Genomic DNA, 24,660 nt, shown 5'->3' with positions numbered 1-24,660 from the left:
ATCATTAGTTGCTCAGAGTTCCTGTAAAGTTTCATAATTTCCTCCTTGACTACGTATTAGTGTGGTTTGACCACAATATCCCTGGGTAGACAATCTTTTCTGGGCGGTTGTAGTGATCTATGGGCTCTCTCCAGTTCCAGTCGGTGGCTCGGAATGTCTGGAATGAGGCCTGTGATAAAGGATGGCACTGCTTCCCTAACATCGGTGATAGATTTCTCTGATTCTAAAATTATAGTGCCTGGACCAGTTTTCTATTTTTGAGAGCTGTTTCTAGCTGGTCCTGGAGATCTTGTATTCTTGCAGTGTTTTGGTTTGTCCTGGCAATCGTGCGATCAGTCTTCTGCTCTATTGTCTCTATACGAGATCCCGGGTTTTGAAGATCACCTTGTATAGTGAATGTAATTTGGGATGCAGTATGAGAGAGGCCCAGAGCAGCATTTTTGAAAAAGTGGAGAGCAGGCTATTGATACCTGTGGAAGGAAGATTGGCCAAGAATGGTATAGTGTATGCAAATTGACATTGGTCCAAGTTGGACCAATATACTGTAACTATGTATAAACAATCCATACTTGGACTTCCTCTTTAAGCCCTGGTTCACACTGCCCTGACTTTAATGTGACATGTAGTGTTTAAAATCGCATCTCATTACCTGCAATAGAACTGTTCTAATCGATGTGACTCTGTTAAGGAAGTCATATGCAAGCCACAGTGAAGTCACGCTGGGATGTCGGATTCAAAGTCCCGATAATGTGAACCAGGGCTACAATAAATCTAAGAAACAGCACTTCTTTTTGAATCTGGAAATCATGGAGCTTCCTTCCTCCAATATAGTTAACCAGCGATACAGGTTAGATGGCAAAAGCCTAATAATTTTGAATTTTAATGCATCGACTAGGCCTTGGCAACGTGCTCAGAAAGTGTTGGCGTTTCCATATTTTTATATTTGCATAGTAGGATCACTTTTGGAACTGTGCATATTTATTTTTACACTTTAGGTCCACTTTAATGATTATATACTGTAAATGTACAGAATTATCCTGATTGACATTTGTTCTTTTTGCAATTTCTATTTCCTACAGTGTTTAATCAATCAGTCAAAATCTAAATTTTTTTTTGCAAGAGCTTTACCTTTTTTGGTTTTTAAATATAGGAATATCTGGGAACATAATTTCTTTCGGTACAATCAGCCTAATTGTTGAGAGCTGTATTTATTTTTCTTTTAGCTGCCATTATAGGACGAAAAAGGAATATATTGTACAGTATGGTTATACAAACTTAGTTTTGCAATTGAGGCGGTAAAGGCCAGATATTAAGCTTTCATCCAAACCTTGAGCAGAACAATTAGATTAGTAGGGAGGAAGTGTTGAGGAAGTATTAGCGTGTGTCGAAGTTCACTGATATTTTTTCAGACTTCCATGCCACTGACAAAACAAATAGGCGTCCTGTATTTAAATCTGTTTTTCTATCATAATACTTGGCATTGTTAATTTCTAGGACATCTTTGTTGCCAAGTCTGTAAACTTAATATTTTTTATGTACTTTTCACCTTTTTTTGGTATATTGGACTGTTTTGATGTTACATTTAAATGCATTTAAAATATTTTGAATAACAAATAAGAAATCAGAGTTGCAGAGGTACAGTTATCATAATGTACAGTGCATCTGGAAAGTATTCACAGCACATTACTTTTTCGTTTGTTTTATGTTACAGCCTTGTTCAAAATGGATTAAATTCATTATGTTCTTTAAAATTCTACAAACCATACCCCATAATGAAAATATTAAGGTTTGTTTGAAATCTTTGCTAATTTATTAAAAATAAACAATGATAAAATTTACACGTACATACGTGTTCACAGCCTTTGCCATGACACTCAAAATTGAGCTCAGGTGCATCTTGTTTCCACTGAATCATCCTTGAGAGGTTTCTACAACTTGATTCCACCTGTGGTAAATTCAGTTGATTGAACTTGATTTGGAAAGGCACACACCTGTCTATATAAGGTCCCACAGTTAACGGTGCATGTCCGAGCACAAACCAAGCCATGAAGTCCAAGGAATTGTCTGTAGACCTCAGACAGGATTGCATTGAAGCACAGATCTTGAGGTCCCTAATTAAGCACAGTGGCCTCCATCATCCATAAATGGAAGAAGTTTGGGACCACCAGGACTCTTCCTGGAGTAGGCAATCCGTCCAAACTGAGTGACTGGGGAAGAAGGGCCTTAGTCAGGGAGGTGTCCAAGAACCCAATGGTCATTTTGACAGAGCTCCAGCATTTCTCTGTGGAGAGAGGAGAACCTTCCAGGAGAGCAACCATCTCTGCAGCACTCCACCAATCAAGCCTGTATGGTAGAATGGCCAGATGGAAACCACTCCTCAGTAAAAGGCACATGACAGCCTGCCTGGAGCTTGCCAAAAGGCACCTTAAGGGGACTTAGACCATGAGAAATAAAATTATCTGGTCCGATGAAACAAAGTTTGAACTCTTTGGCCTGAATGGCAAGTGTCATGTCTGGAGGAAATCAATAGCTCATAACCTGGCCAATATCATCCCTACAGACTTGAACCCATGACAAATATAAAGATACCCCTGCGCTAGAAGGTCATATGAAAACCAATAATAGGTATGCTGCTTGTCGTCATGATGTGAAAAAATATATAAATTGTAAACCCTACAGCACAACACTTTAGAGGTGCTAAGGTGCAAAAAATTGTTATAAATAAATATATAAAAAAGAATAAATTGTATAACTAAAAAAAATGTTAAAACATATAATGTGAAGTAATAATAACACACAAGTGGCCAATAAACCTCCTCCAATGTGTAATTCTTATGCATGAAAAAGTTCATAAAGCATGTGGCCAGTTAAAACACAGAAGTGCTGCAATAAAAATGTAAAGTGCTATTCGTGCAAATGCAATCCATATGTAAAAAAAAACATGTGACCAGTGAAATTCCTTGGTGATCCTCCAAAGAAAATTGTAAAACTTCATGCCATAAACAGTCTGTGAGGACTCATACCTGCAGAGTGTGAAACCTCAAACTTCATGGCATGCAGAACGGTTCCAAATTTGAAAAGGAAAACTACTCACTTTGAATCGCAAGTCAAAGGAACTAGATTTGAGATTGATAAATTAATTTCTTCTGAAAGTACACGTCGCATACCTCATAGAATGTCCAGCAAACTTCAATATGTAGGACGGACCACCCGAAAGCTGGGGGTCAGACTACATGAACATGTCAATAACATCAGGAAGGGCTTTAAACAACATAGCCTATCAAATAATTTGACTGGCAAATTATCGTGATTTCAATTTAAATTTCTGTGGAATAGTTCTACCCCAGCTGGAGGGGGTGGTGATCTTAAGAAGGGTATATCTCAGAATAAAACAAAATGGATATACCTATTAAATATGATGAGTCCCAATGGGCTGAACATCAAACTAGATCTCAATTACGTTTTATCTAATTGGTAGGCCCAGAGGGCAGGATTTTTCTGTATAGAGGCACACCAATACATATACCCATTTTATATTTTACATTTAATATTCAAATATTTATACTGATGTCCACAAACCAATTTCTTATGAGGCATTTAGGTAATTCATGAGATTTGTAATATAGTTACACTAATATTTAACATCAGCAAAAAAATATATTTTTTTTCAGATAAACTTTTTGGTGTTTTTATATATTTTATATTTTCCACTATTAATCAAGCTGGCAAGATAATATGGTTTCTGACATGAGTTACAGGGTTCGACAAATCCCGGTCGCCATGGCGACCAGAAACCGTATCCTGGCTCCTGATTTGCCGCCAGCCCACTCTCTGCAACTCCTGACTGACAGCTCAGTGTCAGGCAGCTGATGCTTCGCTCTCCCCCTCCCTGGTCTCCATATTTTCCCTGGAGCCGTGCAGTAATCTGAAGTCCGGCTGAGTAACATGAGAGGGGAGGGGAGGGGGCTGACCTCCTCTCCTCTGCCAGAGCACGGTCCGGAATGGCTGCTCTCTGAGTTCTATTATGCTGCCCGTAGCGTCCTTATCAGCCTGGCCTTCCTCCCCCCCCCCCCGCAGCCCACAGCGGGAGTTCAGACCTTGGAGAAGGGTGATGAGGAGGGGGACCCGGCAGCCTGTGTGGCCTTTACCTGACCTAGCAGGCAGATTGTCACAGTCACTACTGTGAGGGAGGGGGGAGAGATCTGGTGGAGGATAGAGCACGGGGGCTGCCTGTGTGTGTGTTGCTGTGTACATGCTGTGACACACTGAGCCGCTGTTCTAATAGTGCAAAGTTGTTTAAGGTGTGCTGTGAGGTGGAGGAGGGGAAATGAGGCTGGCATGCTTTAAAATGATCTTTTTATGTCCTCTGATAAAGCCCCGTGTATTATCAACAATCACCACAGGGGGACACACACAGGCAGGAAGTAGTTGCAAAGAGGCAACAGAAGATCAGCAGCGCTGGGATACTTCTTTCATCCTTTTCTGTGTTTTATTTAAAATGTCACAAAGGCTTTATTTAGATGTGCAGTTGGGTGGTAAAAATGTGCTGTAAAGACATGTTTTTGCCACCCACCAACAGCCACCCCTAAGCTACAGTAGGCAGCAGATAAGGGTATTTTATATGCCGCAGTCATGATGCATTAGCATAAAAAGGAGTTTCCCCCCTATAACCGTATTTTTAATGTCATTCTTTCTGGCCAGCCCATAACCTTAACGTAATGCGTTACATTGGAGTTATTGACTGACCGCTCTGCTGTGAGTTAGGGGGCGCAAATTACTTGCCCTGACAACCCACGCTACAAAAAAAAAAAACTGGCTCCTAACTTTTTTAGCTGGCTCCTAGATCCATAGCAGATTTGTCGAGCCCTGGTTTAACATATGATATATGTAATATAGTGTTAATTACCGTATTTTAAATGTAGTGGCATACAGGTCTTATATTGTCTAGTTTTTTTTATGTATCCCGGGGTGGTTGTTTTAATATGCCTATGTAGCAAGTCAGCCTGCTGGGTGTAGATGAATTTGAGTACACCCAATGGGAGGTAAACAGGAAGCCAAGATAGTGGATGTCCACCTACGACTATAAATAAGTACTGAGAGACCCGATGCTTTGTTTGTGAGAATGCTCAGTGGGAGGGGCGAAACGAGTCAACGTGGTATCCGGTCACTCAGCTTTTAGGTCGTCCTTTCCGGCGGCGGTGGGATGCATGTTTGGAACGCATGCCAGAGATTATGCATGATGTAGGTGTTTGCTTCCTTTCCAATTGCGATAAACCAGCCTTCCCTACCATTTTAAAGGCAATATGATGTCCATATACATGTAAGTGTATTTTCATTTGTGATTAGTAATAAAGGAACGTATTACACTATTTTGGATCCTTCTCTTCTATGAGTCCCAGCCCTTGGTGATTACCCTCAGGAACTGCACCTGGCCTCACTTACTAGACCAGCCCAATAGACTCCCATGCTATATGGCTAAGGGGTCCATATTATCTGGTAAGTGTGTTTTGCCTTAGGGGAGGGGGATCACTGGATTCAATCTATGGATTGAAGTTTCGCTGTTAGCACTTTATACTCTGCAGCTATGTTAAGTCTTCAGACTTTGTGGCATGAACTTTTAGTATTTTCTTTGGAGGATCACTAAGGAATTTCACTGGTCACATGTTTATATACGGATTGAATTTGCACGAGTAGCACTTTACATTTTTATTGCAGCGCTTGTTTTTTTACTGGCCACATGCATTATGAACTTTTTCATGCATGAGCATTACACATTGGAGGAGGTTTATTGGCCACTTGTGTGTTATTACTTCACTTTAGGGATGCACAAGCCGAATAATAATGAAATGCTTGGCCGAAGGCCAAATACCGAACGCGGTGTTTCGCATTTTTTCCATTTATTTTGCCAATTTTTTGTCCTCTCTCTTGTCCTCTCGTGTCTCTCTCTCTCGTCCTCTCGTGTCTCTCTCTCTCGTCCTCTCGTGTCTCTCTCTCGTCCTCTCGTGTCTCTCTCTCTCTCTCTCGTCCTCTCGTGTCTGTCTCTCTCTTGTCCTCTCGTGTCTCTCTCTCTTGTCCTCTCGTGTCTCTCTCTCTTGTCCTCTCGTGTCTCTCTCTCTTGTCCTCTCGTGTCTCTCTCTCTTGTCCTCTCGTGTCTCTCTCTCTTGTCCTCTCGTGTCTCTCTCTCTTGTCCTCTCGTGTCTCTCTCTCTTGTCCTCTCGTGTCTCTCTCTCTTGTCCTCTCGTGTCTCTCTCTCTTGTCCTCTCTCTCTCTCTTGTCCTCTCTCTCTCTCTTGTCCTCTCTCTCTCTCTTGTCCTCTCTCTCTCTCTTGTCCTCTCTCTCTCTCTTGTCCTCTCTCTCTTGTCCTCTCTCTCTCTCTCTCTCTCTCTCTCTTGTCCTCTCGTGTCTCTCTCTCTCTCTCTTGTCCTCTCGTCTCTCTCTCTCTCTCTCTCTCTTGTCCTCTCTCTCTCTCTCTCTCTCTCTCTCTCTCTCTCTCGTCCTCTCTCTCTCTTGTCCTCTCTCTCTCTCTCTCTCTTGTCCTCTCTCTCTCTCTCTCTCTCTCTCTCTCTTGTTCTCTCTCTCTCTCTCTCTCTCTTGTCCTCTCTCTCTCTCTCTCTCTCTCTCTTGTCCCCCCTCTCTCTCTCTCTCTCTCTCTCTCTTGTCCCCCCTCTCTCTCTTGTCCCCCCTCTCTCTCTCTCTCTCTCTCTCTCTCTCTCTCTCTCTCTCTCTTGTCCTCTCGTGTGTCTCTCTCTCTCTCTCTTGTTCTCTCTCTCTCTCTCTCTCTCTCTCTTGTCCTCTCTCTCTCTCTCTCTCTCTCTCTCTTGTCCTCTCATGTCTCTCCTTACCTCCCTCCCATCTGCAGAGTCGATGTTTGCTGTATGGCTCCTGTGCCCTGTCACAGGCGGAGGCGGAGTACATTTGGTATCACTCCGCCTGTGACTCGGGGATGGCGGGTCGCCAGTCGGGGACCCGCAATCTGGGCTTACCGACCCACCATCCGCGTCATTAAAAACGTCATTGTTCGGCACAAATTTATTCGGCCTTTTTACTTATTTCGGCCGAACACCGAAAGTGCTTTTTTTGCTATTTTCGGCCGAATAATTTCGGTTGCCGAACATTCGGTGCATCCCTACTTCACTTTGCATGTTTTAACATTTTTTTTAGTTATACAATTTATTCATTTTTATATATTCATCTATTTATAACAATTTTTTGCACCTTAGTGTCATCGGTTTTTGGTGTTGCCCTGTAGGGTTTACTGTTTACAGACTTGAACCAGATTGAACATCTCTGGAGATATCCGGAATTGGCTGTGCGCTGGCGCTCCTCATCCAACCTGATGGTGAAAGGTTTTGCAAAGAAGAATATTAGAAACTTCCCAAAAATAGGTGTGCCAAGCTTGTAGCACCATATTAAAAAATACTTGAGGCTGTAATTGATGCCAAAGGTGCTTCAACAAAGTATTGAGCAAAGGCTGTGAAAACGTATTTGCATGTGAATTTTTTTTTCGTTATTTTTTTATTTATAATAAATTTGAAAAGATTTCCAACAAACTTCTTTCATTTGTCATTATGGGAAATTGTTTGTAGAATTTTGAGGAAAATAATGAATTTAATCAATTTTGAAATAAGGCTGTAACATAACAAAATGTGGAAAAAGTGAAGCACTGTGAATACTTTCTGGATGCACTGTATTTTGAACCAGGTGTACTAGGTCATTGCCTAAATCAAATTTTCTCTTTCGTTCATTAACAGACACAACTCCATATCTTTTTGACCGATGGGTTTATGCTGCTCCCCATAGGAGTAGGACACTAGGCCGAGAAATATTTGACCATGCAGTCCCAGGGGGTATAATCCCACTTCCTGCTAATGGACTTCAGTTTTTTTTCTGCCTAGTCAGGTCCTAGTTCCTTGCTGGGATCTCTGGTCCTAGTATTCTTTCCTTTTTTAAACAATTTTTTTTCTTTTTATTTTTTGTTCCTGTGAGAACTACAATCAACTGCCGGACTGGGAAACAGACTGGATATCCTAGATCCTTACAGTCTTCCCAGTCTGGCCAGCAAGCGCGACCCGACTTTAGCTCCGTGCTGGGTTGGCCACGACATAACCCTACTGGACAGGGGCTGGCTGGCAAGTTAAACGTCTTGCGAGGATGCATAGTCCTGGTCACGATCCTAGTCATGACATGAGTCGCAGCGTACCTCTGGCCTGCAGCACCCCCATGCCAAGATGGTGGGTGGTCTGTCTGGAGTGGTCCCGCTTGGTCCCATGGTGTGGTAGGTAGTGTGCCCCCTGCCCCTCTGGTGGTCCCTTGGGGTTGGACGTTGGCCCCTCCCTGGGTTGGTCGGACCCCCCGAGTGCCCTTCCTTCCCACTTGTGCTGCTCTTCAATATCGGGGTCCCTCTGCGGACCACTCCCCATGCCTGATTTTTATGGTGGGGGTGTCAAGTGGGTGCTGAGCGCCAGGCCCGGGAAGGGGGGCACAGATGCGTTTTTGGGGGGGTGGTCTTCCTGGTGGGGGTTCCTAGCGGGGGGCCCCTCTTGCTGTCCATCTGTACCTGGTGATCCTTGGAGGGTTTCCGGGAGCCGCGTTCAGCCGCCATTTTGTTGTGGATGACTGCTGTATCTATCGGCGGCCATGTTTGTGTAATCCGGCGGCCTTTTTTTGTAGTTTCCCATTACTATCGATCGGTGGCCATGTTTTTGGAGACTTTAGGGAGGTGATTTGGCGGTAGGCCTCTAGTGGCAGTTCTATGAACTTCCTCTTCCTCTGATCACCGCACGGCGTGCAGCCTTACACTCTTCATCCACATGTTTGAAGGGAGTGGTGAGTCCCTACGGGGGTTATTTGGCTCTATATTGCTGCTATAGCGATTTTGGTGCACTTGGACTTGTAGTACTGCTGGTGCAGCAATGGGTTGGTATTTTTTTCACAGCAATTTTACACATTTTGCTGGTGGTTTTAACACATGGGGTCCCTGGAGCACGTGTCACCACCTGATCCCTTCTCTGAGGCTGCAGGACCTGCAGGGTCCCAGCCCATCTTGTCTGTTATGACGGCGGCCCTGCAGTAACTGGTGTCTAAAGTAGATTTGGCCCTCCAAAATAGGATGAGTAAAAAGCATCCTCCGCCTTCACCTGCATCCTCTGCCTCCTCAGATTCTGAGGTGGATTTAACAGCCGCGGACACGAGTCATCCTACCTAATCTGCATCCACACCCCGAGTGCTCTTGATAGTGAGGATAATTCTTCTTCCACTACAGTCACGCATGAAAAGGCGCTGGTGGATGCATTGATTATCAGTGCTGGAAATTTTAAAATTTGAGGATGCAGCTACTACTGCATCGGCTGCGGCGGTGCAGATTGGTACCCACAGAACCTCCAAGGCTGCAAAGGTCCCCCACCCCTTTCCCGCCTATTTCATTAACATTGACGCAAGTCAGTGGGGTTCCCTCAAACACACTGTCGGGGTCCCTAAGCGCTTTGCTAGAAGACATCCGTTTTGAGGGGTCCCTGCTAAAGAAACTGACCGTACCACCCGTGGTGGACTCTCAGGTTTCCAGGTTGAATAAAGCCACCCTCCTTCCGGTGGGAACTTTGCAGGAGTTCGAATGGAAACTGAATTTCCAAAAATCTGTCCTGGTTCCATCCACAAAATTGGACTATCTGGGCCTGACCCTGTATATGACCTTAGCCTGGGTGTTTCTTCCGTGGGGAAACTCAAGAAGTGCAGGATGCGACACGGCTGCTGTTATCCAACCGGCAATCATCCCTCCGGACTTGCATGCAAGTGCTGGACCTGATGGTCTCCCACTTCGAAGCTGTTCTACAGTTCTATTCAAAATTATTCAACCCCCACTTAAATTGATTGTTTTGGCCAGTTTGACATTGATTTTGATCATTCAGTCATCCTGCTTACAATTAAATCAAAGAGGCACGTGTAGGTCAGACAAATATAATATAACATAACATTTATAATGAAATAACCACAAATGTCTTTTCTGTGCTCACATCATTATCAGTTTTATTCAACCCCCAAGTGACATTCAATCTTAGTACTTAGTAGAACATTCTTTTACAGTTATAACAGCTTTTAAACGTGAAGCATAGCTTGACACAAGTGTCTTGCAGCGATCTACGGGTATCTTCGCCCATTCGTCATGGGCAAAAGCCTCCAGTTCAGTCACATTCTTAGGCTTGTGCACTGCAACTTCTTTAAGTCCCACCAGAGGTTCTCAATCGGATTTAAGTCTGGTGACTGTGATGGCCACTACAAAATGTTCCAGCCTTTAATCTGCAACCATGCTCTAGTGGACTTGGAGGTATGCTTGGGATCATTGTCCTGTTGAAAGGTCCAACGTCTCCCAAGCCTCAGGTTTGTGACGGACTGCATCACATTGTCATCCAATATCTCCTGGTACTGAAGAGAATTCACGGTACCTTGCACATGCTGAAGCTTCCCTGTACCTGCAGAAGCAAAACAGCCCCAAAGCATGATTGACCCCCCGCCATGCTTCACAGTAGGCAAGGTGTTCTTTTCTTCATAGGCCTTGTTCTTCCTCCTCCAAACATAGCGTTGATCCATGGGCCCAAACAGTTCTAATTTTGTTTCATCAGTCCACAGAACACTATCCCAAAACTTCTGTGCTTTGTCCACATGACTTTTGGCATACTGCAGTCGACTCTTCTTATTCTTTGGAGACAGCAAGGGGGTGCGCCTGGGAGTTCTGGCATGGAGGCCTTCATTATGTAGTGTGCGCCGTATTGTCTGAGCAGAAACTTCAGTACCCACATCTGACAAATCTTTTCTCAGTTCCTCAGCAGTCACACGGGGACTTTTCTCCACTCTACGCTTCAGGTAGCGCACAGCAGTCGAAGTCAGCATCTTCTTTCTGCCACGACAAGGTAGCGTTTCAACAGTGCCCTTTGCCTTGAATTTGCGAATGATGCTTCCTATGGTGTCTCTTGGTATGTTTAACATCTTTGCAATCTTCTTATAGCCATTGCCCTTCCTGTGAAGAGTAATCACCTCTTCTCTTATCTTCCTGGACCATTCTCTTAACTTCACCATGTTTGTAACCACACCAGTAAATGTCTAGAAGGAGCTGAGCATCAGTCATTTTAAAGCTGCCTAGTTGGTGCTTATTAGACTTTATTGCTGCTCCCTGACATCCACAGGTGTTTTCAATACCTGATTGAAAACACTTCAATGAACCTCTGTTCTTCAGAGTGGTAGTCTTTAAGGGGTTGAATAATTGTGTCAATGAAGAATTCACAAAAGAAACATGTACTACTGTATTACAAAACCAATTGATGTCATTTTAGTTGCATATGGTTCTTTAAGAAGTCTTTGTAGGATTTAATTTTGAATACAATTAAAAATGTACACTAAATTCCCTAAAACCCTTTACAGCATTGGGGGGGTTGAATAGTTTTAAATACAACTGTATTTGCTCAGTTCCATACCAGATCTCTACAGAAGGAGGTCCTTGTCAAATGGAACAAGAATCCAAAGGCTCTAGACAATCTTATCCTGTTGAGCCGGAGTACGAGGGGATCCCTGATCTGGTGGCTCCGCTATCCAGCGATTCGACAGGGAAAATCCTTTCTCCCCCTGTACTGGACGGTGGTCACAACGGACGCCAGCCTCTCCGGATGGGAGGTGTCTTGGGTACGGATCTGGCTCAGGGGGTTTGGACTCGGGAGGAGTCCAGTCTGCCTCCTGGAAATTCGGGCGATCAGGCTTTGCCTAAATCATTGAATGGATCATCTGCAGGGGCGCCCGGTGAGGATTCAATCAGACACTGCCACGGCCGTGGCATATGTCCATTATCAAGGGAGCACCAAAAGTGCCTTAGCAGCCTGGGAAGTAGCCAACATTCTAAGATGGGCAGAACACTTTTTTCCAGCCATCTCTGCTGTGCAAATTCCAAGGTTAGAAAATTGGCAGGCGGACTACATTAGTCGGCAGAAGTGTATCAGGGAGAATGGTCTCTCCACCAGGAGGTGTTTCTTTCTGTGCCTCAGGTGGGGGACTCCCGATGTGGACCAGTTGGCCTCTCGTCTTAACAGGAAGGTGCAGAGGTTTATAGCAAGGACTCGGGATCCTCTGTTTGATGCCACAGACGCTCTTGTAGCTCCTTGGAGCCAGTATTGTCTAATGTACGCGTTTTCTCCACTGACTTTTCTGCCGAGACTTCTGCGGAGGATCGAGGCAGAAGTGATTCTGGTCACCCTAGTGGCACTGGATTAGCCTTGCAGGTCCTGATACGCAGACCTAGTACAACTGGTCCCCGATTTTCCTTTGGAGACTCCCTCTCAGAGAAGATCTGTTAACTCAAGGACCGATCTTCCATCCTGCTTTACAGTCACTGGCTTTGACGGCCTGGCTATTGAAAGGCAGGTGTTGAAGGATAGAGAGGTGCCTGAATCAAGGATTCCTACATTGGTAAAAGCTAGAAAATCTACTTCTGGGAAGATTTATAATCAAGTTTGGAGGACGTACGTTACTTGGTGTGAGTCCTGGGGGGGGGGGGGTTTCCCCCCCGTTCCTTCTTGGTGTCTCGTGTCTTGGAGTTTCTCCAAAGAGGCGTAGATCAGCGTTTGGCCTTGGGTACCATCAAAGGCCAGATATCGGCCCTGGCGATTTTCTTTCAATAACAAAAGGGACCTCGCGCTTATGGATAATTTCATAAAAAGTAAAGTGCTTGTGTGACAAAATGTAAATAAATATGAGCTGCTGCTAACAAAAAAGTGCCTGTGCCTTTAAATAATAAATACCAAAAAAACTACAAATAAAGTGCCAATATTGCTGAATCTTGAAGTGCAACCAAGAGTGTAATCCTCTATAAAATAAATATGCTCATATCTGTGCTAAAATATAAAAATATAAATAATGAATAACGGACAATCGATCAATATTCAAGTACAGCAAATAAATACAATATATAAAATAAATAAAAGTCCATGTAAAGTGCTCTCAGTGCTTTAAGTGCTAGGTAAACGTTGATTGAGTGCTGCAAACGTGCTCCAGTAGGTGCTCCCCTAAGGGGAGTACTCAAGTACTTCCTCCCACCCTCTCGCCACAACCAATTTTCACAGCCCTACTACATGAGTACCCTACAGGGGATTGCCCTCACCCTTAGCAATTGGGAAAACAGGTGAAAGGGAGCCTCCCCAAAAGCTCAGGAAAACTTTTGCTCTTTCTAAGGCTCGCACAACACACAACCTCAGAGTGATAATTCCTTTCATCGGAGCAAGGGCCTGATGTTAACGCAGGACCCTGCATCTGATTCTAGCTCCATTTAAGGTATGCAACATGTAGCCTACTTGACCAAGGAGGAATTTTCGTGCAACTATCTAACAGTTCCATGACCTTTTAATACAGCCATTTCTGTCCGGAGTTTAGTAATGCCAGTCTTTCTCTGTCTGTGCCTCCTTTTGTCCGATTCTGATATGCCTGAGAGAGGCAGACAGAAGGGGGAAAAAAGAGGACCTGGTGGCAATATTGAAGGAGGTAGCAGAATGTCTCTCTCCCCCAGCCCTCCTATGCATCTGATGTTATTGCTTAACACAAGATGCTTGCTGAAATTGATATGTTCTTTTCCACTGTGTGCAAAAGCCTTGGCATTGTCACACGAGTCTCCTCCATCTCACCATGCCCCCTTTGTTGCGAAAAGACCTTTCCTTTCTTGGGTATGAATAGAATGGGTAATCTTGACAATCTTGTGGCTTAAATCCTGGTCGGTTGAAGCTGCCTGTAAAAGATTCCTCATAATATTCCCTTTTTAAAGGAGGATATCTTTTTGGCAAGGCACAAATTAAAGATGAAGTGCACAATACATGCATAGATTTATTATGCATTTTGAGTATGGACCAATCTTGAAACAGGGTATTTACTCCTAAGCATTTTGCAGATATTTATCCTCTGGAAAAAAAAAAAATTGAAAATGAATTGGACTGTTCCGTTAGTGGGTCCTGCCATTTCAGTTTCTAATAAACTCCTAGTCCTTGGACCATCCAGACTTGGATATGCAGGGAATAGTCAAACTCTCTTATGCTTTGTTGATCACCCCTTAATACATACAAAGAACAGTACAGTGTGGTGCTCACGCAATCACAGCACCCTAATAGACCAGAAGTAGCTAACAATCTGAATTTAATTTATACAAAAAGTAGATAAAAACTGCGTTACCATACTCGTACAGTTATAAGAAAAACTTGGCATATGTATGTAAAAAAGTTGGCATATGTATGTAACCTATTATGGCTTAGGGTATGGCCAAGACCAACCTCATTCCTAAGTCCATACTGCTAACACACACAGATCCGTAAAGGAGATTTTCAGATATGCAATACTAATGTCCCGCCTGTCAACACATTTCCAGGGTGACCCATGCTTCTTCAAGATAAAGAAACTATAGTCGCTCATTGTTTGTTTGTTTTTGTTTTTTGCAAATCAATGTGGTATAATGCGGGAAATAGCATACAAGAATTAAACAAAAATACAAAATGGTATATGCACACAGACGTGATGTCAACTAATCCATCCCGGCAAAGTGCAAGGAGTCAAGGGAAAGGATCTCCACATACATAAAGCCACACATGCCTTTTTTTGACCAGACAGGAAAGGGCAGAAAAGAACGGACTGTTCTGCTAGTGGAACCTGCAATTTTTGCCTGTAGCAGTAATCATTGTATTCTGATGGCGGGAAAACCTCCTGCTGTCAGAATACACTAGTATAGTGGGAGGGATTCCCCCATCAACACTGAATGTGAAAATTGCTTAACATATGACCAGTCTAAGCCTTCTACTCCTACAGCTACTACTTCTTAGTGAGCGTTCTTTTTACTCTGGACTTGAGGGGACTCTGGATACACTTGGGGGCTAAGAATATTCATGTATCATACATATTAGGGGGAAGTACAACTGGCGGAAATCAATGGTGAAGGATCTGGGGGTTTTGGTAGAGCCTAAGCTTAATATTAGTATGCAATGCCAAACTGCGGTTTCCAAAGCAAGCAAAGTCCTTTCCTGTATTAAGAGAGGTATGGATTTCCGAGAGAGAGCTATCATTTTGCCCCTGTACAAATCATTAGTAAGACCTTTTCTGGAATACTCAGTTCAGCTTTGGGCACCAGTCCTCAAAAAGGGAAACTGGAGAAAGTACAGACACGGGCACCCAAACTGATGAGAGGTATGGAGGAGCTCAGCTAGGATAGAGGGACTGCATTTATTCTCTCTTGAGAAGAGGAGATTAAGGGGGATATGATCCAGGTGTAAAAATACTTATGGGGTACATATAGTGAACTTGGTGTTTGAGTTATTCACTCTAACCACTTGCCGACCATCAGCAATATGTATACTGCGGCAAGTCGGCTCTATTGCACGAAACCACGTACCTGTACGCCGTTTAGCGCAATATCAGCGAGGGCGCACACACGCTGATTAGCTAGAGGGGGAACCAATCAGCGTATCCGGATGTTTGTATTACAGTTTAAGGCCCCCTTCACACATACGGTCCGTTTGTCCGTTTTTCATCCATCCATTGACGGATGAAAAACGGACATCAATGCATCTCCAAGTAAAAATGGATGATCATCCATTTAACATCCGTTTTCATCCGCTTGCGTCAATGTCTGTTTTTTGGAACTGATGAATGCCCTATTTTTCATCCGTTAAAAAAAAAAAAGCGGATCGGACGAAAAAACGAATGTAAACAGACAAACGGAAAAATGGATGGAAAGCGGATGGAAAACGGATACATTTTGACGTGACTGAACTGATGAACTGAACGGACCATATGTGTGAAAGGGGCCTCAGGGTATGGCTGCAGGAACCAACTAAATGTTACATGTTGAAGGAGAGGGAGTAGCGGCGGCCACTAGTCAACAGTGAAAAGTGCCTTTTCCTGCAACAGAGAAGACAAACTGATTCCATAGCGCCCAGGTCTTGAGTATTGGTCGTGTTTGTCTCTTGCTGACAGGATCAGATCTTCAAATTTGTTTATTTCCTCTACTTTCCTCATCCATAGGGTAATAGTTGGAGGGTTAGCATAGTTGCCAACATTTGAAAAAAAATTCCAGGGACACTTTGCAGCGCAGCTATCAATTACTTACCACACCCACTTCCCTGAAGCTCTGCCCACTCCGCATAATTAATCTCCGCCTACTTATCAGATTATAGGGTCTACTTCATAAAGAGAGAATTGCAGGAAATTGAAAACTTGAGGCCAAAGTAGCAGAGTTGGAATAATTCTCCCATTCAGCTTCACTACTTCTGCCTAAAGTTTAAAATTCTCATCACAATTCCCTGCAATTCTAAAATGTGAAATGTGCTCAGGTGTGACCATAGAAAAAAATGTAATATGGAAATATAAATAAAGTGCAAGGTGTAAATAAGTATGATTATACTATCTGGTATAATTAGGTTTTATCGTACTTATTTACACCTTGCACTTTATTTATATTTGCATATTACATTTTTTGTATGGTCACACCTGAGCACATTTCACACTTTATTCACCTGTCTATGAATTCAGCCCTCTGTAGGGTGATAATTTTAATTTACATAAAACAATGTGGCATCCTTTCCTTCCTAACACATTACCCAGTCCATACCAGTATAGATCCTAACACATTACCCAGTCCATACCAGTATAGATCCTAACTAGGGATGCACCGAAATTTCGGCCGATAATGGGTTAACATTGCCGAAAATAATGGCCGCCGTGGAGAAGGAGGAGGGCGCAGCGCAGGGCAGGCTTTAAAAGTCCCGCCTCTGGCCGGCCGTCCGCCTCTCAATGACGTCCCTACTACTCTGTGCATTAGTGAATGGACATACCAGGCGGGAGGGCGGGGCAAGCGGCCGCTATAGATATTACTATGTGATCCTTCCCTGTGCATCCCTGTCAGCCTGTCAGTGTCAACTATGTGTGAATGAGAACAGAACTGACCTAACACCGGGCGGGGGGGCGGGGCGAGCGGCCGCTATAGATATTACTATGTGATCCATCCCTGTGCATCCCTGTAAGCCTGTCAACTATGTGTGAATGAGAACAGAACAGAACTGACCTGACACCGGGCGGGGGGAGCGGCCGCTATTAGCTGTAACTATGTGAGCGCTTCACTTCCTTGTCAGCGGAGATACATGCCTGTCAGGGAAGTGAAGCGCTCACATAGTTACAGCTAATAGCGGCCGCTCCCCCCGCCCGGTGTCAGGTCAGTTCTGTTCTGTTCTCATTCACACATAGTTGACAGGCTTACAGGGATGCACAGGGATGGATCACATAGTAATATCTATAGCGGCCGCTCGCCCCGCCCCCCCCCCCGCCCGGTGTTAGGTCAGTTCTGTTCTCATTCACACATAGTTGACACTGACAGGCTGACAGGGATGCACAGGGAAGGATCACATAGTAATATCTATAGCGGCCGCTTGCCCCGCCCTCCCGCCTGGTATGTCCATTCACTAATGCACAGAGTAGTAGGGACGTCATTGAGAGGCGGTGTCCCCGGCCAGAGGCGGGACTTTTGAATGAAGGACACCCGAGGAGGGGTAGCTGAGGCAGTGGGGGGGGGGGGGGGAGAGCTGAGGCAGCTTACCAATGATATTTGTATTATGAAGCATGAGGGGTTAATGTATTGTCACTGCTGGTCACTCATCTATTAGTGACTGACCAGTGGCAGGTAATTAACCCCTTCGTGCTGCATTAGTGCAACCAGTATCAGTGCAACCAGTGTTAATTAACACTGATACTGGTTGCACTAATGCAGCACAAAGGGGTTAATTACCTGCCACTGGTCAGTCACTAATAGATGAGTGACCAGCAGTGGCAATACATTAACCCCTCATGCTTCATAATACAAATACCATTGGTAATTAAATTAACCTCTTGCCAACCCGTCACAGTACATATACTGTGACAGGGTGGCAGCGACAGGTGTACGCCTGCCTGTTTTTGGTGTATGCCCCTGTTCTATCTATTTGAAATTTTTTTGGGGGAAAAAGTCATTTTCGGTTTCGGTTTTCGGCCAAGGGCATCCTGCATTTTCGGTTTCGGCCCAAAATTTTCATTTCGGTGCATCCCTAATCCTAACACATTACCCAGTCCATACCAGTATAGATCCTAACACATTACCCAGTCCATACCAGTATAGATCCTAACACATTACCCAGTCCATACCAGTATAGATCATAACACATTACCCAGTCCATACCAGTATGGATCCTAACACATTATCCAGTCCATACCATCCTCACATATTACCCAGTCCATATTATCCTAACACAAATAAAGTCCATACCAGTATAGATATCCAGCATGAGATTTTTCCCATTGAGGATTGAGGTCTGTTTTCATTTTTTTTGAGCAATATATATATATATATTATATATGCATACACATACACGGATATGTACACACATTTATCTAGAGCTAGAAAACTATATTTCTCTTACGTCCTCCGACAGTCACCGCCATCTTCATATTCGTCACAATGGGGTATTAGACTTTGCTCCGTAGGAGTAGCTAGGCAACAGAATATGTCAATATTAAAGCTTTTAACATATCCCCACCCCAGGGGGTGGTCCCCTCAGTCTATACCCTCCTGTTTCCTGTTTCCTACTTCAGTTTCAATGTCTAGCTTGTCAGGAGTAGCTGGATGTCTCTATGCTGGGGCATTTTGTCTCAGCCTTTCTCTATTCTTTTTTGATTTTTGTTTGAGTTTTTTCTCTCTCTTTACTTAGCTGTTATTTTTGTCAGCATTAGTTAGTTCTTCTGATGAAGAGGATTCGTGCGGGCTGGGTCTCGGGCTGATCCCCCTGGTCGCAGGTTGTGGGTCAGTGGCTTCCCAGCCTGCCTTCGAGCGTTCAGCCAGGTAACGCTCCTGGCACAATGAACGACCCATCCCTGTTCGGTGCAGGGATGCTATGATGAGGTGGCTACCTCACTGGACGCTGTGCGGTTTCTTAACCCCAGTTTTTTCTGCGTCCTGGATGCGACTCTCCCTGTCACATGTGCAGTGGCTTGTTCGCCTGTGTGGGTTCCCCACGCCATCTAGGAGGTAAGTGTATTTGTGTGGGGACCTGTCTGTTTGGGGGGTGTCAGTCTGGGACTGTGTAACCCTGCCTGTGTTCACACTGTTAAGCTCCCTATCTCTCTGGCTGCATGCTGTGGGCTGCAAGGAGGGGGGGCTGTGCTGCACTATCTGTGTCAGACTGTGAATGTGTGAAAGGCTGTGTGCTGTGGGGCATGATTATATCGTGTTTGGGGCACATTACAGCGACCGCTGCGGCGGTCCGCCATGTTTTACTATAATGTGGTGTGTTTTTTTCACTTCACTGAGGTGGAGGAGCGGTGTTTTCGGCGCCAAACGGCGCCATTTTGGCTGCGCTCGCTCCGGCCGCATGTTAACACTGCAGGCGGACATTTTCTTGTAGCCTTCCATAGGCTTTGATGGAGCGCCCTGAGTTGCATCATTCCTTTTCCCTGGGCACACCGATCGAGGCAGCAGCAGTGGTCTATCCAGGTTTTTTATCCTTTCTATCCCTATATCCTTGCCTGAGTTGAGCTTTTATCCCTGTTGGGGGTCTTCTTGTGCTAGTGTGTGAGTGTGGTGGGCTGCGCTCGCCACGCTTGTTAAAGGGGCCTTTATTCTCCAGCATATTGTTTGGGGGCAATGGATTCTCAGGGAAGCAAATCTCCTACCACTTGGTGGGAGGCCAAGGGACTGCTGTTTTCCCCCCCAGGGGGAGATTTGGCTGAGGTTGGGGCTAACCTTGCTGCTCAGGTGAAAATGCTTATGGCTGCTCAATCCACAAAACGGCCCAGAGTTTTCAATTTCCTCTGGTTCAGAGGGTGATGGTGCTGGGGCTACTATGGCTGGGGTCTCCTTATCGGGGTCTCGTTCCTCCCTGGATCTTGTGGGGTCCGAGGTGGAGGCTGAGGTTAAAGGGGTTGATAATTCTCCCCCTGGCTCTTCTGAAGAGCTTGCACTCATGGATGACTTGGTTGCTTCTTTTAAACATACTCTGCGTTTGCAGGATGAACGATGTCCTCCTGCTGCCCTGGCAGCTTGGGGGACACAGAAAAGACGCCAGACATCGCAGGTCTTTCCCTGCACTGATGATTTTCAGCGCGCTGTTAGGGAACAATGGCGCATTATACGCAAGCCTTTTGCTGTGCCAAGTAGGTTCAGCTGCGTTATCCTTTCACACCCGCTTCTGATGAGCGGTGGTGTGTACCGCCTCCGGTGGATCACGCGGTAGCGGTTTTGAATAAGTCCACTGCGATTCCTGCAGAAGATACCCTGGTGTTCCGGGATGCCACGGACGGGAGGCTGGAGTCTCTTGCCCGTCATACTTTCTATGCGAAAAGCTCTATTTGCTTCTCTTCTGGCAGCCCAGGCTGTCGCGAGTTGGACGCAGGTGCTTAGACGCGTCCTGGTGGCTGATTCGGCCTCACCAGCGACATTGGATATGGTGGATCAAATCCATCAGGGTGTCATGTATTTGTGTGATGCGGTCTTGGAAGTGTGGCGGTATTGTCTCGCCGCCTGGTTTGGTTGCAGTGTTGGTCTGTGGACCAATCTTCGCGCAAGACCTTAGCCAATCTGCCCTATGATGGATCTCGCCTTTTTGGAGAATCCTTGGATACACTGATAAAGGGGATCACGGGTGGTAAGAGCACACTCTTACCCCAATCCCACAAGGCTAAGGTTGCTCATGGTAAGAAGCATGCTTCTTTTAGGCCCTCTCAGGGGTCCTTTCGTGCCTTTCGGGCGCACTATAAGGGCAAGCCGTTCAAAGGTCAAGGCTCCCAAAAGAAGCCGTGGTCAGGTAAACAGAAGTCCAGCCAGTCCGGACCCGCTGCCCATAACAATGCGGCCTGCAGGGGCGCCCTCACCTAGTTCTGGGGTGGGGGGACGCTTGCTCGGTTTTTCTTCAACCCTGGTTGGCCCGTGTTCGGGACAGGTGGGTTCAGGAAATCGTTCGTTCTGGCTACAAGATCGAGTTTTCTCTCTCGGCCGGAGAGCAGATTTTTTCCCTCAGGCGGTTCCGGTGCCTCATCGGGACAGATTTCGGGGGTTCTCTTCGAATCTGTTCACTGTGCCCAGGAAGGAGGGCAGGGTACGTCCAATTCTGGACTTACAGGCTCTGAACCGCTTTGTGCAGGTTCGCAAGTTCCGCATGGAATCCCTGCGGTCGGTGGTGGCTGCCCTGGTTCCGGGGGAATTCATGGCTTCCATCGACTTGAAGGATGCGTGCCTTCACATCCCGTTTTTCGAGGGTCACCAGAGGTACCTTCCATTCGCCATTGCGGAGGATCTCTACCTATTCGTGGCGTTACCTTTTGGTCTCGCTTCGGCTCCACGGTTTTTCGCCAAGGTGCTTGCACCGGTTTCTGATTTTGTTGAGAGCCCAGGGCATCTCTGTCCTGGGGTATCTGGAAGATGTTCTGGTTCGGTCTGCGACCAGCCAGGGTCTGGAGGAGGACCTGTCCATCACGCTGCTGACTCTACAGGAGTTTGGTTGGACGATAAATTTTCCAAAGTCGACGCTGTGTCCGTCGATTCGTCTTCCCTACCTGGGAATGATTCTGGACTCGGTCCAGGCGAAGATCTTCCTACCGGACGACAAACTCAGGACTCTTCAGGAAGAAGTCAGGTCCCTCAGGGACGTTCTGTGTTCGTCACTCCGGACGCGCATGAGATGTCTGGGATTGATGGTCTCGGCTTTCGAGGCGATTCCCTTCACCCAGTTTCACACGCGGGGTCTCCAAGCGGAGATCCTGTCCAGGTGGGACGGGCGACCGCAATCTCTGGAGCTCCAGATTTTGTTGGGCCATCGCACCAGAAGGGATCTTCTGTGGTGGCTCCAGTCCCCGGCGGTGTCGGGGGGGCAAGTCTTTAGGTCCTCTCTCATGGACGGTGGTCACCACGGATGCCAGCCTGTCGGGCTGGGGTGGTGTTCTGGGCGTTCTGTCCGCCCTGGGAACTTGGTAGGGGGAGGTCTCCTCCCTTCCGATCAACATTCTGGAATTGCGTGCGATGAATCTCTGCCTTCAACGTTGGCCGGACGGGCTGCAGGGCTGTCTGGTTCGGGTGCAGACGGACAATGCCACGGCGGTGGCTTACGTCAATCGCCAAGGGGGCACCAAGAGAGCCCGAGCGGCTCAGGAAGTGGCCGACATTCTGTCTTGGGCCGAGACACATGTCCCGGCGATATCGGCGGTTCACATTCCGGGGGTGGAGAACTGGCAGGCGGATTATCTGAAGCCGCCAGTCCCTGGACCAGGGGGAATGGTCCTTCCACCCGGATGTCTTCCAGATGTGGTGCGCGAAGTGGGGTCTTCCGGAGGTAGACCTGTTCGCGTCTCGTCTGAACAGCAAGGTGAAAAGATTCGTGGCAAGGCCGCGCGATCCTCGGGCAGACGCGTTGGTAGCTCCGTGGCATCAGTACCGACTGATGTATGCGTTTTTCACCGTTTCAATGGCTGTCCAGGTTCCTTCGCAGGTTGAACTCGGAACCAGAACACAGTGATTCTTGTGGCACCGGACTGGCCTCGCCGGTCCTGGTGCGCAGACCTCGTGCATTTGGCGGTCGACGACCCGTGGCTTCTGCCTCTTCGAGAAGATCTCCGGTCTCAAGGGCTGATATTCCATCCTGCTTTACAGTCGCTGGCTTTGACGGCCTGGCTGTTGAAACCGAGGTCCTGAGGGATAGGGGTCTCTCCCCTGAGGTCATTCACACTTTGATCGACGCGAGGAAATTTTCCTTGGGGAAGGTCTATTACCGTACTTGGAAGGCCTATTTTGCCTGATGTGAGTCCAGGGGGTTTTCACCTCGCCCGTACTCGGTGTCTAGGGTGTTGTCCTTCCTTCGAAAGGGTGTTGCCAGCGTTTGGCGCTGGCTACGATCAAGGGTCAGGTGTCTGCGATGGCCGTTCTCTTTCAACGTCCTATGGCATCTAACTCCTTGGTTGGCACTTTTGTTCAGGGGCATCTGGTCCCTCCTAGGAGGGTGCCTCTGCCTCCTTGGGACTGGAATCTTGTTCTGTCTGTGTTACAACATGGTCCTTTTGAATGGATCAGGTAGATCTCGTTGTCTATGTTGTCCAAGAAGGTCACCTTTTTTTGGTGGCGATCACTTCGGCTCGCAGAGTGTCGGAGCTGGCAGCTTGTCCTGCAAATGTCCGTATCTGGTCACTCACTTGGTTAAGGTGGTCTTGCGACCTAACCCTTCTTTTTTTCCGAAGAGGGTTTCGGAATTTCACCTCAATGAGGACATTGTCTTGCCTTCGCCTTGCGCGAAGTCTAAATATCCGATGGAGGTGGAGTTGCACTCCTTGGATGTTGTTCGGGCGATTAGGATTTACCTAAAATCGTCTGAATCTTTTCGCAAGTCGGATTCTTGTTTGTCCTTCTGGGGGTCCTCAGAAGGGCGTAGCGGCGTCGGCTTCTGCCATCGCCAATTGGTTCAGACAGGCCATTGAACAGGCCTATGCTTTGCAGGGAAAAGTTTCCCCTATGCCTGTGAAGGCGCACTCTACCAGATCTCTGAGTACGTCTTGGGCCGTCATGGGGCTTCTGTGGCCCAGGTGTGTAAGGCGGCGACTTGGTCGACCGTGCACACCTTCACTCTATTCTACGGAGTGGATGTTCAAGCATTGGCAGATGCTTCCTTTGGCCGCAGGGTTCTTAGTGCGGCGGTTCCTTAGGGTCCCTTGTTTTGGACCTTTGGGCTGTTTGGGATTTCTTTTTATCCCTGGGTTATTTGTTTTTTTCCTGGGTTATTGCTCCCGTTGAGCAAGTTTTTTCTCATGTTGCCCAGCTGGTTTCCTTCCTTTGGTAAGGTTACTTTCTTTGATGTGGAGACTGCGTCGCCTTTAGGCGCGGCTGCGTTTCCCACCCCTCATGTTTGCACTGCTTTGGGACGTCCCCATTGTGACGAATAGGAAGATGGCGGCGACTGTCGGAGGACGTAAGAGAAAACGGAATTTTTGTAAAATCTTACCTGTAAAATTCCTTTCTCTGAGTCCTCCCGACAGTCGCCGCCCCCGCCCCTCTTTTGGGGTTTAGGTACTCTACTGCTATTCCACTGAAACTGAAGTAGGAAACAGGAAGCAGGAGGGTATAGACTGAGGGGACCACCCCCTGGGGTGGGGATATGTTAAAAGCTTTAATATTGACATATTCTGTTGCCTAGCTACTCCTACGGAGCAAAGTCTAATACCCCATTGTGACGAATATGAAGATGGCGGCGACTGTCAGAGGACTCAGAGAAAGGAATTTTACAGGTAAGATTTTACAAAAATTCCGTTATGTATCAACAGGTGTAAAAAATCATATCTATAAAAAAACATTATTAATAGTAATTAATGGAGTGTGAGGCCTCCAGCTTGTCGGAAGGTGCTCTGCCTCCCCCTGCTGGCGGATTTTGGAAAGTGCACCATGCTGACACCCTGCCTCCGGTGACACGTTAAATTTGCGACAGACTGGAAGAGTGAGCGGGCACAGAGAGAGAGAGAGAGACAACCTGCTACCAGAACTACAACTCCTAGCTGGGGTGAGAGCGACACTGTGTGGCACAAAATACTTTTTTTTTTTAAATGATTTACATTGTCCCTGATTAACAGGGACAGTCTAAATTACCCGGGACAGGC

At 46.2% G+C, this 24,660-nt stretch overlaps 1 protein-coding gene across 1 annotated transcript in view; it reads left to right on the top strand.

Moving 5' to 3' along the window:
* Window positions 1–24,660, top strand: part of GALNT1 (polypeptide N-acetylgalactosaminyltransferase 1) — a 375,931-nt gene that overhangs the window by 188,299 nt on the left and 162,972 nt on the right. The gene's annotated exons all lie outside the window — the stretch shown is intronic.

Source organism: Pelophylax lessonae (genome assembly GCF_965119305.1).
Source record: "Pelophylax lessonae genome assembly, chromosome: 5".
NCBI classification, from domain to species: domain Eukaryota; kingdom Metazoa; phylum Chordata; class Amphibia; order Anura; family Ranidae; genus Pelophylax; species Pelophylax lessonae.
The sequence above is the reverse complement of the archived record's forward strand: the minus strand, read 5'-3'. Positions and strand labels throughout refer to the sequence as shown.